The sequence below is a fragment of the Polyergus mexicanus genome, unplaced genomic scaffold, assembly GCF_030449975.1.
Source record: "Polyergus mexicanus isolate NDT 795.1 unplaced genomic scaffold, iyPolMexi1.0 SCAF_5, whole genome shotgun sequence".
Lineage (NCBI taxonomy): Eukaryota > Metazoa > Arthropoda > Insecta > Hymenoptera > Formicidae > Polyergus > Polyergus mexicanus.
In genome coordinates this window covers 10783405-10800722 of record NW_027223325.1, presented here as the reverse complement: position 1 = coordinate 10800722, position 17318 = coordinate 10783405, and the positions used below count along the sequence as shown (strand labels likewise).

Sequence of the window (17318 nt, the reverse complement as noted above, 5' to 3'; positions counted from 1 at the left end):
AAGCCCCGTGCGTCATTTTATCGCACGATACCAAAAGCCAATAAATTCGCCTTATATACATGTATTGTATATATTCGCATTCAGTCCGTAATTAAATATTTCTCCCGTGACGGATCGCTTCAAATGCATGCAGTATATGTATATGTGTCTGTATGTGAATATGTGGGTGTTCAAAAGATCCTTTCAGTTCCGTTTAATAATGGGTTCCTCATTAAACGAAAAGTGACTCAAATTACACGCTTTCGGGTAATTCAATAAATATTTTATCTTTCATTCTCTTTCTTTCAATGAATATTTAGCTCATAATCTTTTGGAGAGAATTTACACGCTTTTAATATATAAAGATCTTGAATATGACAAAATGCCAGATGTACAATATGTACGTTAAATTCAATCTATTATAAATTCAAAATATTGAATTTTCTTTCGCCTTCTATCTAATATCGATATCCGTTTGTTCAATATTCAGTATTATATCCGTAATTAAATATTTTTCCCGTGACGGATCGCTTCAAATGCATGAATTTTATTATACGCGTACACGTTCGTTTAACGTAGTTTTTCTCCGCAAAAGAATGTCGCAAAAAATAGCGAATTACTCGCGATCCTCCGGATACCCATGTGAGGAGAGGTCAACGGATAATATGTATGTGGGCGAATATGTCGGCAAACTGAGTCGGCGCAATTAACGTCTGAAAGAGAGCTCGGTAGTAAAATTTCAGACCTCCCTCTACTACGTTTATTACATTTTACGGTACGGACGATGGGGATGATGTCGGTGTACTGCTCTCTTCGCGCACGTAAGTGGCGATTTTCCATCATTATGGCCGACTAAGTGGATCTCGAAGGAGCGATTTCGACGGTCGAAAGTATTGCGCATAACAAACAAATATAGGGATGACCGTGTCTTTTTTTTGTCGGTGCGCCGCTGCGCGCGAATCGTTTAAACCAATCGAGTGGCTCGTAAAAGAAACGTAAAAAAAATATAGCAAGAAAACGAGAGAGAAAGAGATGTTAATGACCATTCACCGCCGCGACGGATACAATTACAATGTTATATTTTACGTGCGGCGCGTATCATGAATTCTTTAAATTGTTTTCTTTATCTTGACATATGATATCGAGCAAACCACGATGTATAATATGTATATTCGCAAAAGTAAATTTTGCACCATATAAAGTTACGATATGATATAAAAAGCTTCATTTTCTTCTATTAATAGAGAATTAATAAAAGTTAAGAATATTATAATAATCATAGATAATTTTTAAAGAAATGTGCAAAATTACATGAGATTGACGACGAATTTCGAAATTACGCGAATCAAGAAAATGCATGAGCATGCGAGGACTCACACTGACAAATAGGCGAATAACGATGTTTCGTTGTATAATACATATGATTCTTCTTAGATACAGTTAACATCGTACTCCTCCAGTTACCTATATCTTCGTCATACGTCATATCTCGAGTCGTGCCCGTGCGATTTTTTTCATTATTATTTTTCTTTCCCCACCAAATACAAATGTTATATTTCGAATGTAATTATCAAATTAATAATGTTATATGATTTGATTATTCAATAATTAAAACATCATTCAAGCAAAACCTATTGCCTGACGATTTCATTATGTCACAATTCGTAATGTCTCTATCAGGAAAGCAATGTTTCCGAGTTTCTTCGAGATAGACGCCATGTAAATTCGTCACGAGTATGTAACAAGCAGAGCCATAAGAATCTATCTTCGAAAATATCCCGAGAGCTTAGTTTTTTTGAAATGGCGATGCGATATTTCCTCGTGATTGATGACGCGCGTATAAGAAACACTTTCCAATATTTTATGAAGCGTGCATTAAGCGCGTCAGAGACTGGCTTATCTGCCGTATAAAGCATATACAAAAGGGCGCGATCGCGCATATCGCACGGGACTTTCAAAGGTACATCTCATATGCCGAATGAAAACTCAATGACGACCACGAGATTTTCTTTCGCGCGGAAAGGATGGGATGGGATGGCGAGCAGGCCGGTCGTTAAGTAAGACGGTTACATTGAGAGACGGCCAATGTAAATTGTGACGGCGCGGTACGTATGTGTCGTGCGGCTCGTGTAACGATACATCAACGTCAGCAAATTGTGATAAATAAAGCGCAATTGAAGGCGCGAGGACGGGCGGACAGGCAAGACAGCCACGGCGTGCGCGCGGCTGGACGATGGTGAATTTACTTTTCAGCGGATGTTAAAGCCGTTCGCGAATCCTTATCTCATCGGAGCGGCGCGCGCGGATGCACGCGCTAACGACATAATGAGTTGTTATTAATTAACGAGGCTCATTGGCGTAACGTGCGTAATACGAATCATCGGATATAATGGACGCGAGACAGCGACGAGACAAGTCGTCGACGGACAAAGGAGAAAGCCAACTCTTGCAGGACATTATCGCTTTTACGTTCGCTATTCTCAAGGACGTTTTGATGCAATGACAGAATAATATATATCACGTATAGTGTATAAATAGATATTATTATATTAATTAAAGACATTTAATAATTTTTTTATTTATATTTAAAGTTTACAACACTTTAAGAGATCTGTGCCTAAAATTTATTTATTAATGAATCTGCTATTACTTCGATATAATTATCAATGCATACGATGACGTTGTCTTAAATAATGATTCGATACGAGCGATGAAATCCAAGTGCTTCTATTATACAATTCGGCAAATGTTAAAGAATCGTGACAATCGAAATTTTCAAGTTGATCCGTAATCCATCGTCAATCTGTTAAACTCGCCACAAACCGTCATTAAATTATTACGCGGTAGCGGGTTCCTAAGGAGAAAAAAAAAGAGAGAAAGAAACGCGCGATTATCAGAATTATTCGGCTGTATATCGTTATTAGAACTAGAGAAGCGTGGGGAACTCTCCACGTATGTCGAAATGCGACAACGAGCGTATGAGCCTGTCGAGAGCCCCGCTCGTTATCGTAATTGGATAATGCTTATACTAGACCTGCTTTTTTCTTCGTCAAAACGCGCCGTCATAACGGTAACAGTAAACGCAAATGAATAAATATGAAGCCGCGTAAGTTTCTTCGATTTTCTATCATATTTTATTCGTCTTTTCTATTTTTAGAGACAAATAATGAGATTTTTCGTGTTCTGATAATAATTTTTAATACACACCTCCGATTTTTTGAGCGAAACAAAGTATTAAAAAATCATGTCCACATATTCTATGCAATTCTTAATTTTTGAAGATAAAAAATATTTTACGATTCATTCATCAATAATTAGAGATTTCAAATCCAAGTTATATGTATATTTTTAATTTCTCTAAATACCCTTGGGTATTTAGGGAAAGCATCTTGCGTTATATCCATGCATAAATGGATCGGCAAAGAAGTATTTAGAGTCCACAAAGATTCTCGATATCCCTGAACGTAAAAACGGATAGGGCATGAAAAGTAAAGAAAAAAAGGAAAAAAGCAGAGGAAGAGGCCACTGCCACCGTACCACGTCTTGGCCGCATGGCGAGCATTATCGTGGGCACTATAGAAGCAATCGGCAAGCGATGGAGAAGGGATGGAGAAGGAGAATCGTCGGCGCTATCTACGTAATATATCGTGGATTAATTAATCGTTTAATGAAACAGTAGTTAGCCGTGATGATTGTGATATTTTATTATTATCCCTCGGCAAGGGAGAGGCACTCGACGAGAGGATCCCGAGGTTCGATGGGACCGACGACCTTAAGGAACGCATGGACGAAGGCCTGGGATAAATAAGGAAGAAGAAAGAGAACGTGGAAAAAAAAAGAGAGAATTTTGCTGGCTGATGATAAAGAAAGAGACAGAGAAAGGGAGAGAAAGAAGGAGAGCGAAAGAGGTTTGAAGACGTGGACCAAGAAGCAATTTGCGAGGAAATCTTTGCTGCCTGCCAGAGCAGCGATTGTTTGTGCTTGATGTATGGAATGTTCACGAATAGTTTTCGTTCCGTTATCATGTGTGCTGTTGCGCGTAACGAGATTTATGCCGCAGTTTCGCAAAATTACTTTCTCAGGATGGTGGAGCCAATTTTCTATTACATTTCGCCGGAATTGTTCTCGCGGTGCAATTAAAAACGATTAAGTCCGACTAATTGCATGATATGAAATTTCGGAGAAAGTAATAGAAAGTTGATTTTTTCAAGATTAGCGCTGACAAGTACCGATTTAATTATATGCAACGTGTGATGTACAAACATCGTTATATTTTGTTATATTTTCTGTAAACAGCATATCTCTAAATTTCTATTATCACATATTATACGCGTGTCATTTATTCAATTAATCAAATATTACGCAAGATTATCTGCGATTTCTCTCCGTCTACGAAATCTTTGATCGATTCTGAGTCATGCTCAAATGCGAAATCACAAGTTTTGATAAACATCCTTAGATAAAAGAAAATTATAGAAAGACCGATATATTACGCTCGATATATGGCTTTCAGTTTAGTTCTAAAAAAAAATTAGATGTTTACCGCGCTTGATGAGACTATCTAACGCAAAAAATCGCTTCTCACCGCATCGCAAAGCTATCATTGGGCGCTCTCGTTGGGTGATAAATCAACGCTGTAAAGGGCCGAGCGATCGCCGTGAAATAAATGCAGGCGGCGGCAGCGGTGTTTTTCTTTTCTTACGCACATCGTTTCGCGAACGTAGAAATTCCGCGCAGACGACGACACGAGTCAAGAATTCGTGTCGGTGGCCGCCGAACGCCGAACTGCGCGCTCGTTATAATACACGGGAGCGCTCAACGAAGCGTTTAATAACGATGATTTCGTAACCGAAGATCTCGTCGGTTAATTTCTATCTCCTTTCAATTTTTCCCTGCTCTCTTCATCCCCATTATAACCTGACCCTCTTCGTCATCGAAATAAGACCGCGCCTATCGGGAAATGTAATTTTATATATGTATTAATTTGTTCCTTTAATCCAGATTTTGTTACTCGAACCCGTTTAGCAAGATAGCTCCTTCGCCACTTTGAACGTGAATTCCTGCTAAACGATTCAATCGACGATATCCGGATTAATGCAACAAATTAACACATAAATAGCACTACGTTTTTCGATAGGGGTGCGATCTTACTTGACGATAAGATTATTTTCACACGAACGCTGCAAGCGAGAGAGAATCGCGACTATAATAAAAAAGAAGGAAGAGTTAAACGAAATCCCATCGAATCTTACTCGACCGCGGCTTTGTTCTTTCATTCTTACTATTTAGACCGCGTCATTACATTGATGGATAATACTTTGATCGAGTCGAATCGCTGTGTCGTGTCCTGACTTTGAGAATGGGTAATTAATTAAAAATAAATTAAATGTATTTATATAATTCATATTTATATTATACTCGTGTGTAACAGTATGCCTTTATAATGGCTATGCTTTACAATATAAAATAATCTAAAGTTTTTATTAGCGATATTACTCGCGTGAAATAAATAACGCGGTTATCCGGAATAAATAATGCATCGCTTGATTCAAATTCGATCGAATAGTCGCGTGCTCGAAATAGAGCTGTACTCATCGCGAAAACCTCCGCACCCATACAACCCGCGTGGCGATCTGGATAGATAGTTTCTAATTAGCGAACTTCCAACCCAAGCACGAAATTAACATTTAACTGTGCGGACACCTGGACGCAGATGGACAGCTAACTAATGCGCGAGCCCGAGGAAGCCACGTCGAGTTGTATCCGTTGCACGCATGTCGTGTGTATGCGTTTTACACACACATATATGTTCATAATATTAATAATTATATATATATATATATATATACACACTCGTCCGTAGGAGCTTGTCGCAACGCGCATTGCGCCTAACCATCGAATGTTTTTCCTCGTGTGTGTGGTACTAGACACATACGGGATCAAGAGAGAAACCAATACACATACATTCATAGGCGTACATTCGCGAGACAACGAGAGAATAAAGAAGGAGAGAAGATGCTCGCAGGAACAGAAGGCGGCGCGGTCCAGGACTTTGATTTACATTCTCCCTAATTACAAATGAAACGAGCGCGCTTATTGGCGCGTCAGTAGCCTCAAGAAGAATGAGACTTTAGTCCTTTAGTGAATGCGTGCGTGCGTGCGTGCACGTGTAGCATACGCGCGCGCGTGTGTGTGTGTGTGTGTGTGTGCGCGCGACAACTCTTCTCGATATGTCAGCAAGCGCGCACGTAAGTACGATGCACGTGTGTAAGTGTGCGATATACACGCGACGCGTGCAGGAGGTAACGAGCGATCCGCAGCTTCGGAAGGAGCTTGCAGCATGAAGAAGGGAGAAGGAGAGAAGACGAGCGATGTCGGCGTGCGAATCCTCTTCCCTCCGGCATTTATCACCCGGCAGCCGCGCCAGTTTACGCGCTTTTAGATCGTGCATGTATAAGTCGTGCTGTCGAAAGACAAATGAGGAAGAGATGGAGGAAGGGGGGAGATGACGAAGGATACAAACGGGAGTACGCGAGGTAGATTGCGACTGTCTTGAGATTCATTCGTCGTCAATCGTTGCCTTGCGAGATACGTCAGTTATATTGATAGCCGAAATTTGTTCGGATCCGGATATATCGATTCGAGGTAACGAGAATTTCGAGGAAAACAATTTAGCAAATTACAGGGCACTGACTTTATCTTCACGAAACATATCAAGACCATATATTTTTATCAATTGATAGACGAATCGTGCAAACATTGATCCCCAAATCTTTTCCCTCGCTGTACAAAATCGTCGCCGCGATTTTATCCTATCTCGCGACGCGTAAAATAATAATCTTCCACCACACGGCAAATGAATCGACGAGTCTCCGCAATAATGCATGATGAATAATACATAACCAACGGGCAAAGCAACTTTTTAAACGACATCGATCGGAGAAACGCAGATCCTCCTCTCTCTCTCTCTCTCTCACCGAGAAGGGAAAGGAGAGGAGAGGGCGAATCGACTCTCGAAGACGAGGTGCGCGAATTCTTTTTCTCTTCGGCATTTATCGCTCAGCTACAGTGCCAGTTTACGCGCTTTTAGGCTGCGCCTGTGTGTGCGTGAAGACGAATGAAAGAGGAGGAGAAGAGAGAAGCATCGCGCACGACCGCGAGCGTTTAATACTCGCGCAGGAACGCGCGAACGGACGCGAGAGATGAAATGCAACGTGCAAGCGGTCGATCGGGCTAATGAATGTAGATTTCGCGCCACGGCGAGCAACAGGTATCGATAGTCGGAAATTTGTCTCTGCGCCGCAATATTAAGTTACCAGCGCCGCGTGTATGGGTAAAACATCGTACGTATAATCGAATCTGCGATTACGCAACACACGTATACGAGCCTTCGATCACGCGGCCTTTAACAGAGTATAAGGTTCTCTTGAACATCCGAAATACGACATTTACTTTATTCGAAATGACGATTCACGGCGATATCACATGCGTTGTATACTTTTATTTAAAGATGTGTAATTTGGATCTATCCGCGATTACGGTCATTCTGTTATAGATAATTTTGTTTTAATCTGTTTTGAGAATTATTGCATCATAAAATTACAACGAAAGGTGACAAGAAATTAATGAGTAAATTTTGTCGGATTAACTTCATTAATTTTAGATTAAAGAAAGAAAAAAGAAATACGTTCGTACACATACGGTCATGTACATGTAAATAGATAACACCGTATACGTATACACAGAAATCAGTTAGACACTTCCTTGATTAGCTGCTATTGTACCAAATTAAGGTGAAAGTTATGTCAAACTTAATGGGGATGTGTGCGAAAATGTCACTCTCGCGACGGCGATAAACATGTGCGGGAATCGGTCCAACAGGACAGACGAATGGAAGACCATTCCTCGCGCGTAACGCGAAAGGTGGAGACGGCGAGAGCCAAGGGGGATCGGACAGGAGACAAAAGACGTGGGGTGAAAAGCAAGGAGAAACAAGAGGAGAGAGACGGAGGACGTTTCTCGAAACCGGGTGCGATTCGCGCGCGTCCCGCGCTTCTCATGAAGCGCGCATACTTGGCCGCGGAATGCGTGCTCGCAGAAAACGAGGGGGAACAGCTATTGTCTTGTCAGCGGTGGCCGTTAAATCTACCCGCGGATCTCTTCACGATCGTACCCTGTCCGCCGGTCCTCTACACCCAGCCCCATCGATTCCGCCTTCTTGTCCCGTGTCCTTCTTGGTCGTTTTCGCCGCGTTATTTTGTTATTTCGCCCCGATTTTTCGCGGCTTCTTCTAAAATGATAATCGTCCGAGGGCGAAGAAGAGACGACGAGATAGATATCGCTATTATATTTATCGAAAGTTAAAATAAAACAAATCGTTTTTTTTTTTATAAGCGATATTGTCGTTTTAATTTTTTTTTAATCGATTTTTTTGATCGACTTTTTTTATTTAAAATCTTCACATATAAATGCATCAGCAGATAAAATTAAAATATAGAATTTAAAAATATCTGCATTTTTAGCATACATAAAATTAAAATAAAACAAAATAATTAGAACATTATATTAATTTACGGCAAATGTATTAAGTGGCGAGTAAAGAAAAATTATTAATTCAGAAAATTGAATTGTGAATATAAATAATCTCTTGATTTATATAGGTTCAAATTTTTCATATGAAGTCTCTCATGTAAAAATATTTTTCCTGAAAGTTTTCATATAGAATTTAAATTGTTTCAAAACTACAAAACAATCAATTCCCATTCAGAAGTTTATTAAAAAATCCAATAATATTCTTGTATTCTGCTTTATCAAATATTTCTCTCAATAATTAATTTATTGAGTAAAAATCAGATAGAAAATTATTAAAGAATTCTTATGTACAAATTCATAAGATATCTATTTTTCTTTCAATAAATAATAATGTGAAGAGGATGGTTATATATATAACCGACGAAATATGCGAATAGGTCGATTACGATTCAACAAACTGTCGAGGACGTGGCTAAAATTCGGAAGGACGTTTCCCTAAACGCAAAATTATAATCGATGCTAAACGAAACTTTATTGCGCTGGTGCTTTGACGTAATTGTGGAGTAGCATGAACAATTTGACAACGCGTAATCGTTGATAACGTTTATTGATTATTCCGAGTTTTTAATATCCGGATACTCAAAGTCCCCGGGAAAACCTGCGACAGCGACTATGATGATGTCGTGTTCTATACACCTGGTGTACAGCAGAAGTAAACGCAAAGTTATTGCATCCGTTTTTGTACGTGTACGAAATATAAAGGCCGATTACCAACGCAACTCGCAAAGCTTATAGAAAATATTGAAACACAGTAGGAGAGCTCGTAATGACCGCGCATCCGTCGACTTTACCGCCGAAGGATTAGCTTGTGGCTCGTAAGAACTTTAGACTCGGTAAAAGTACGTCAAGTAACGTCAATCATATTGGTTACGTACGTACTAAGGTGCCACGTAGATAAGAAAGCGTGAGAGTAGCGGCGAGCGCGAGCGCGGGAAAGAGATAGCTCTAGAGATAATAAAACGATCCGAGTCTCCGGAAAAAGCGTTACACGTGCTCTCGTATCATATTACTGTACACGTGCGCGCAAACATTCTGCTCTCTAAGTCGCCGACTACTTTCTCGTTAATGTTCGACGATTATAAAGCGATCTTTCAATTTTATCTAAATTATCACGTATCTCTTTTTTAATTGATTTTGAAACGTACATAGAGATCGCAGATGCATCTTTAATCGACTTTAAGAATATGTGCGGACTTTATTCGATTTTTTTTTTCCAACAAATCAAATTTTATACCGTTCCGTGACTTTACATAATGATTAAAGTAAAAAGAATAAAACGCGTCCATTGTAATTCAAATGTAATTAATATAAAAAAGGCTATTTACATCGATATTATGTAGTTAATCAAGTAAAGATTTCAATATTAATGTTTTTTTTTTTTTTTTTTCAAATTAATAGATCATTATCGAATATTAACAACATCAATAAATCATAATCATATCAATAAACAATAATAGTCGATATTGCTTAAATTAATGTAGAAATTATCCTTTAAACAATAATCAAATTATAATTAAAAATAACAATTATTACAATTATTATTATTTAAATAGAATTTTAATTTTTTCAGAGATGCTTTACTTTGCTTTTCTGCTCTCCGCACTTTTACATATGAAAATGAGGATAATATATGCGTTCTCTATAATTACAATGTTATCCAAAATCAATTATTGATCGAATAAGTAATACTATAAGCATAATAGTATTAACTCCAATCTGTTTATAAACGGATTATATAGAGTAACCGTAATAAACATCGGCGAGCAATTAACGTTTACTACATTACTATTGATTAGATCAAGTTAACACACACTTATATATTAGCATTTGATAATAATACTATTTTTTAATGTGCGATTTATAAAATGTAAAAATAAATTTTGCATATTTTTTTTACAATATAAAATTTAATGTGTCGATACAAGCTAGTTATTTTTTTAATAAAAAATAACGTAATATCAAAATTATGAAAATTTACACATAAACATATACGTCTCACTCTCGACGGATATTTTTAAAATAATTTGTTGTCGCATATTATTCATAAATAATTTTTACTAATGTATCTATCTCTAAAGAAATTAAATACAGAATTTATTATTATGCAATTGTATCACTCGTTGCGTATGGATTAAATATGACCTAATTAATTATGATCATAATTATAGACTCACCAGTCGTCCCGCTGTTCCCTTCTCGTCATCTGATCAATTCATCTTTCTCCCAAGCTTCGATCATCGACGATTGATGATTCATCGCACATGTAACTAGATCGGTCAATTACTATTGTATATCACTCTCACGGTAGTTGCGATATTTAAAATTTGATGATCGCGCGATGTTTTTTTTCGACACTCCCTGATATCGACCATTATCGAAAAAAAAAATTCATGATATATTTTTTCTCGACATTCACGCGCGGCGATATACTTTCGATTAAATATTGCTCACACGGTATATATTTACGCATTCGCGCGTTCACGTAACTGTCCGAGACTTTTATTCGATCCTTCCAATATCATGCGTGCGATACTCCTTTTCCGGTACTCTCGAAATTCATGTATACATATAGGATTATCATTCGACGACCAACGAATGCGTAAACGTTCATATTCGTGACACTTCGCGTATATAATCATGCGAGACGATTATCATTCGGTGACTAGCGGACACGCAAACGTGTAATGGATTTACACGCTGATAATCGAGACGTCGAAAAATATCGAGGAGAGATGCTCGACGAAGAGAATCGCGATTTTGTATAACGGTCACTATATTCGCCAAGTAGTTAACCTCAAAATCATCGCTCGATACTTTACTCGAGACGCCCGAAATTCAACTATCGTCATCGTTTATCGTGTATCGTCAACTTCGTTACGTACAGAGTCGCGACGGCGCCAGCGGCAGTCGCGTTTCCCCCTCCACCGATTCCGGGAATCGTCCCGGCTACCCGGCGAGAGTTCGTGCGTTTATTTTTCAGAGATCGCTTCGCGCGATAAATATGTCCTTGGAAAATAAGAAATATAATGTTTATGTTATCTTCCTTCGCTTATTGTTAGCGTTTTAGCAGTGATCAAAAATATGGATATATTGAATATCGCGTAAAACGATTCTCTCTAGTTCTAATATAATAGTAATTAATAATAACCCGTTGATCTATGACGCATAATTAATTCGCGCATTCAACGAATATTCAATGTATCGGAAATAAATGTACCACCGGCCAAGATGTTTGTCGAAATCTCTGTAATTCGCTATTCACGTGCGAATTAATATCTATTATTATTATTATTATTCGCGATTATTTTCGATAATTATAATTGTCGATAATTTTTTTCTCGGCACTCCCGAAATCTGTCTAAGCGTCATGGCGGCCGTTCGGCGACTAGCGAAGACGCGCGCGACTGCATTAAAGGGGCGCACACGCGCCACTCATTAAAGCGTCCGTCGCGGAATCTCTCTCGCGCCTGTTAATCGCGATACACGCGTCGATTAAGTTGACATCGCTATCAATCGCGAGAGGCTTTTCGTCTCAACGTAATCACGACGATATTTGTTCGATAGTCCCGAAATTCAACTGCTCGTTGCACATTCCGGCGACCAACGGAAAAGTGGTAACTTCAGTGGTTTACGCATCAATCGTCACGGCCGGCGTAATCTCGACAACGCGTCCGATTGATTGCGCATGCGCGACTACGTTCGTTCGCGCGCATCATCCGATCAAATATTAATTCTATTAAATTCAAAATTTCCATAATTACGACCTAATCGGAGTGCGCGATATTTTATTTCAGTGATTAATTTCTCAACTCGACGCGTCTCTCGTATATTCGTGGCGGTTAATATTGTGAGATTAAAAAAGACGCGAGATGTCTTTTCGCGAGGTTCACATATTTACCCGAGATTGCGTTCGAAAATTTACTCCTTCAAGTAGAGTTGCATTTGATTGACCAATCAGGACGAAGAAATTTTTATTTCCTTTGTCTTGATTGGTCAATTGATTTTTACTCCAAGAAGTAAATTTTCGAACGCATCCCGACAGCAGTGCTAGTTGCTTACAATCGTGCCAAACTTCTCGTCGGTATCTAGTGACACGACGCAACGACACGTCCGTTAAACGCGGTTCCAATATCACAATTCTTCGTCGATCGTGAAAGGTAATTGCTAATTAATATCGCGTCTTTTCATTTAGCTGTAAGTATGCGTAATTAGATTTCTATACAGATAAGTAAAATATAAACGAGTAGCTACAGACAAGTCGAATATCACGCGCGTTCGATAGGCTCGTCCAATTCGACATATTTGAACGACGTGAACTTGGTTGCAATTTCGCAAATCGTCCATCGAGTCTGTGTTTTTCGAATAGTACGCTTCGCGATTTTCCTTTAAATAAGAAAAGTATATCTATATTGCGTATCCTCGCATCGGAATAATTAATTCCAGTAATGTTTCCGCGTATTTTTCTCATCATTTGCCTCCGAAAACGGATGCCCATGGACGGTGAACGAAATATTTGCGTAACCTTTCCCCCTCTCTTCCTCAATATGATAGTAATTAGTAATTATTCATTGATCGACGAAGTCTAATTAGCCGCGTAAAGTATAAATATCGCTGACAGTTTTTTCGCGACGATCCGGAAATTATCGGTGCGTTTCCCGCGTACTTTCCGCGTCGAGAATGAATACGTAAATGTGTGCAAATTGAAAGTAAATACATTTCGAAAGTGTAATATTGAAATCGTATAAATATTCGTGTAAATATTTACGCGCAGTCGTAATCGAGGGTGTTTTCGCAATTTATCCATACGTGCATGATGCGAATAATCTTCATCGTGGAACTTCAAAGCAAATGGAAATTGGCATCGATGAAGCATCGAATATGCCACGCATCGAGTATCAACAATTGGTGAGTAAATTACTCCATAATTATTACACAATTGTTTCGATAACTCGAATAAAAACGTCACAGAACGCATTGATATAATTTCGAACTGATATTCGAAACATTCAAAATGTGTGCGTTTTATTTTTTAAACAAATCGTATCGAGAGAGATTTCATGAACATATCGAGAGAGGGAAAGAGAGGGGGAAAAAAAGTCAAAAGATTCGCGTCATTCGACATTTCGATACTTCACTTTTAATTCTCATTTATGAACAATATATTCATTCGTCTAATCCGTTTGCCGCGCGTGTTTCCGGCACAAGATCCTTTCCTATTTCCGTTGCATTTACGAGTCGGTTATAGACGATCGAACTTGTACCGATCGATCGTGCACAGTTCGACGATCAGTTAATCTGACAAAGCTCGAAGATGGAAGTGTCCCGGGGAGACGAACGAAGTGCGGGACGTCAAGGAGGAGACACGTACTACGAAGAACAGACGTGGACATGGACGTGGAGCAGGACGAGGACAATGAGCGTTGAAGAGTAAGAAATCGTTCGGCAAAGACGTATCTCTTCGACGTACGAATGGAATATTTTACCTAGGTGATCATGCGGCGTCTAATGGGGGCCCGGATGTCTTCGTCACGGATGTATCAGGGCACCGCGAGGTCTCGCATTTCTCGCATCGATGGAGTACCGTATCGTGTCGTGTACGAGAGAGCGAGAAAGAGAGAGAGAGAGACAGAGAGAAAGAGACGAGTTTGCTTGGCAGCCTACGCCTCGCTGAAGAACGTGCTCTCTCTTTCGTTTCGTTAAAAATCCCGCTCTACCTCTTTATCGGTCCGGCTCTCTTTGCTCGTTGTTACGGTACAGCACCGCGAGCTATATTAATTTCTACACCGAGCATTGATTAATGCCGGTGTCCCGCGATCGTGCCGACCATTCTCGAGCGATGAACGAGGGAAAGGGGAGGGGGCATATATTCGCGGATGCCGGGACCGAGGGGCGACGCGAGATCGCGTGACGGCCAGATATTTGTGGGACACAAAACGTGAAATAATAGAGGCACGCTGTGCCGTGATAAGTCGGCATCCCGAATCGTTCAACAAATCTTGGAAATACGGCGGGAGCGGGCAGTATCGCGAAAGGGACACGAACGGGCTCGTTGCGAACTGGTTTCGTCTCATTCGGCGATTAACGTTAATTAATCGCGGCTTGGGACGCTCGCAACCGGCGCGCAGTATCGTCGATTATTTCGCGCCAGAGTGCTTTTGCGTGCCTGCGAAGTATTAGCGACGATCGGACGAATCCTGGAATAAGAGCCGGTGCAAATATGATATGGGTATATATATATATATAAGTTCATTATTTAATTATCGTGAGTGAATAATATTACAGAAAAAATGTTAGATAATACGTTACATACACAAGTTTCGAAAGAAATTCTTTTTTCACATTTTAAAAATACATTAGGTAAATGATTTTTTAAATATTAATATATGCTTCTATTTTAGTGGGAAAAATATTTATAATGTTTTCATAAATCGTGCACATCTTCAAGGTCTGGTTCTGACAATCGTTACAAGTTCTATCATTTGTAATTAATTTGCAAATACAATGGAAAAAGAGAGGGATTCGTCGTTTTGTGTATGTTAACATATTAGACAGATGAATGTATTTGATCGCGAATGAAAAAAAATGAATGAAATATCAAGGTTGATATCTGTCTTATAATAAAAAAATTCGTTTGTTTAATTATGTATATATATAATATATAAAATGAGGGGAACGTTTTTTTGCGTGGATTCCAATATATTGTATCCCGAATTAAACTGGCGCACCCATACAGAGCGCTGGTGTACCTGTGATTACGACACGGTACGTTTTTGCCAAAGTCAGTCGGATTTCACGCTTAGAATAAGTTAACTTTTTTCGCGCGCGGCTGTCAGAAGACAACAGAGAAACGAACCGTACCGCCAAGTCGTGAAGTCGTCGGATGAATAATCGATCGATCGTTTTGAATCCCGTTCGCGGCAACGCAAAAGTTGCGGTTCTGTATATTGATGAATGAATGTGTGAAACTGATTTTTTACCAATTTCGCTTTCTTAACTTTGATCTATATTTTTAAGCTTTTTATAAATTTTCAAACTTGCCACTTGTAGAATAAACTTAATACATCCATCAGATGAATTAATATATATTTTCTTGTTTAAAATAAATCGTATCTATTCTTTCACACTTAATAGTCTCAAAATAAAAATTAATCAAATTAATTTAATTCAAACCAAATCTGAAATTAATAAATGATATAATTGTTTAAGGATATTTAATAAGAGTTTTATAAAGAGAAGTCGTAGCTTAATAAATGAATCTCTCTTTCTCGATCTCGTAAATCCGATGCTTTGAGCGGCTGTATCTACGATCTCGTGTTAAACCAGAGATTATACGCTAGCTCATATATACACATAGTTTTACACCAAAGTACATAATGTTTCACAACTATAAAATCGATTTAATGAATAACAATCTATATTATTATTTTGATTTCTTGATATTCTCGAAACTTTTTTGAAATATTAAACATATATCTTTTTATAAGGGAGCACTTACTAATTTAATATAACATATAGCTTTTTAAAAATGTTTAAATATATAGAATGAAAGAATATTATACGATATTATTAAAAATAATAATATGATACAATTGGAAAAGGATATTTTTTTCGCAGAATTTCGATTGGACCTCAATTAATCGTTCAATCGGTCAATTAATCGAGAATCGTACCGCTAATATTTTCGCACCGGCAACTTGCCCATGACGGATCTATCGTTAAGCGCGCCTTGCTTTTATCCTACATATACATTGACGCATGTACGCGTGCGTCGGTGGCGAGAGCTCGCGAAAGATAAAGGATAGAGAACAGTAGCTGGCAATCAAGCCAGACATCGGACAGTGACGAATGCCCGCGTATCATCGCGTATCATTAGCCTCGACTTAAGGCATTCCCTCTTTCTCTCCCTCTCTCCCTCTCTGCACATCCCCCTTTCATGTTCGCGCACCTACGTCTCTCGTTGGCATTGAAATTCGCCGAGAGAAAAAGAGAGAGAGAGCACGAACGCGCATTGGTCGGCAGGCGAACGTATATGCGCTCTCCTTCGAGGACGATGATATAAGCGCTCGTTCCAGCCTGAGCATGAAACGATACCGTAACAAACGTACACAATGTATGTACACGGGGCGCAGGTTCCGTGTACGTTGCCGGTAACACGGGCGACAAGTAAGCCAGAGGGACGATATAATCTCTGCATATACGACTTTACTCTCGATTATTTCGCGAAAGTACGCGCGCGCCTTTTCCCTCTCTCCCTATAAAAAAAATTTAATCTTTCGCCGAGCGTGCTCTGTCACTTGACGGTCCGCAATTTACTATCCGCACGTCACGATTTACCATTCGCAGAGGCCTCGGAGGACTTTCGGCTCTCCCGATCTCTCCGACAGAGGTATTATTAATTATCATCGCGGCCGATGCACTCGCTTTGTCCGTGCGAGACAAACGAGCGTGCGAACTCGCTCAATTACAGCGGTATCGTCACGTTTCGTAACTATTCCGCGGTAGCGGCATGCATAAGATTCTTTCGGGAAAAACCGTTCGCAATTATGATCTTAATACTGCTACTTTTATCAACGGGTATGCCGTAAATGGCCCGTAGAACTAATTATAAGACGATATGAGTCGCAAACGCATTAAGAACTTGTGGACCTAATTTGTAAATTTATATTTTATAGCTCTCTATAAAAATTTCTCTCTAAAATCATAATGGAAATGTCGTAGAAACTATGCATCATGGATCATGCAACATC

The 17318-nt window shown here is 39.2% G+C and overlaps 1 pseudogene; it reads left to right on the top strand.

Annotated features, from left to right (window-relative positions):
* The first annotated feature begins 12694 nt into the window (after positions 1–12694).
* LOC138933605 (uncharacterized) overlaps positions 12695–17318 on the top strand; it is a 74161-nt pseudogene continuing 69537 nt past the window's right edge.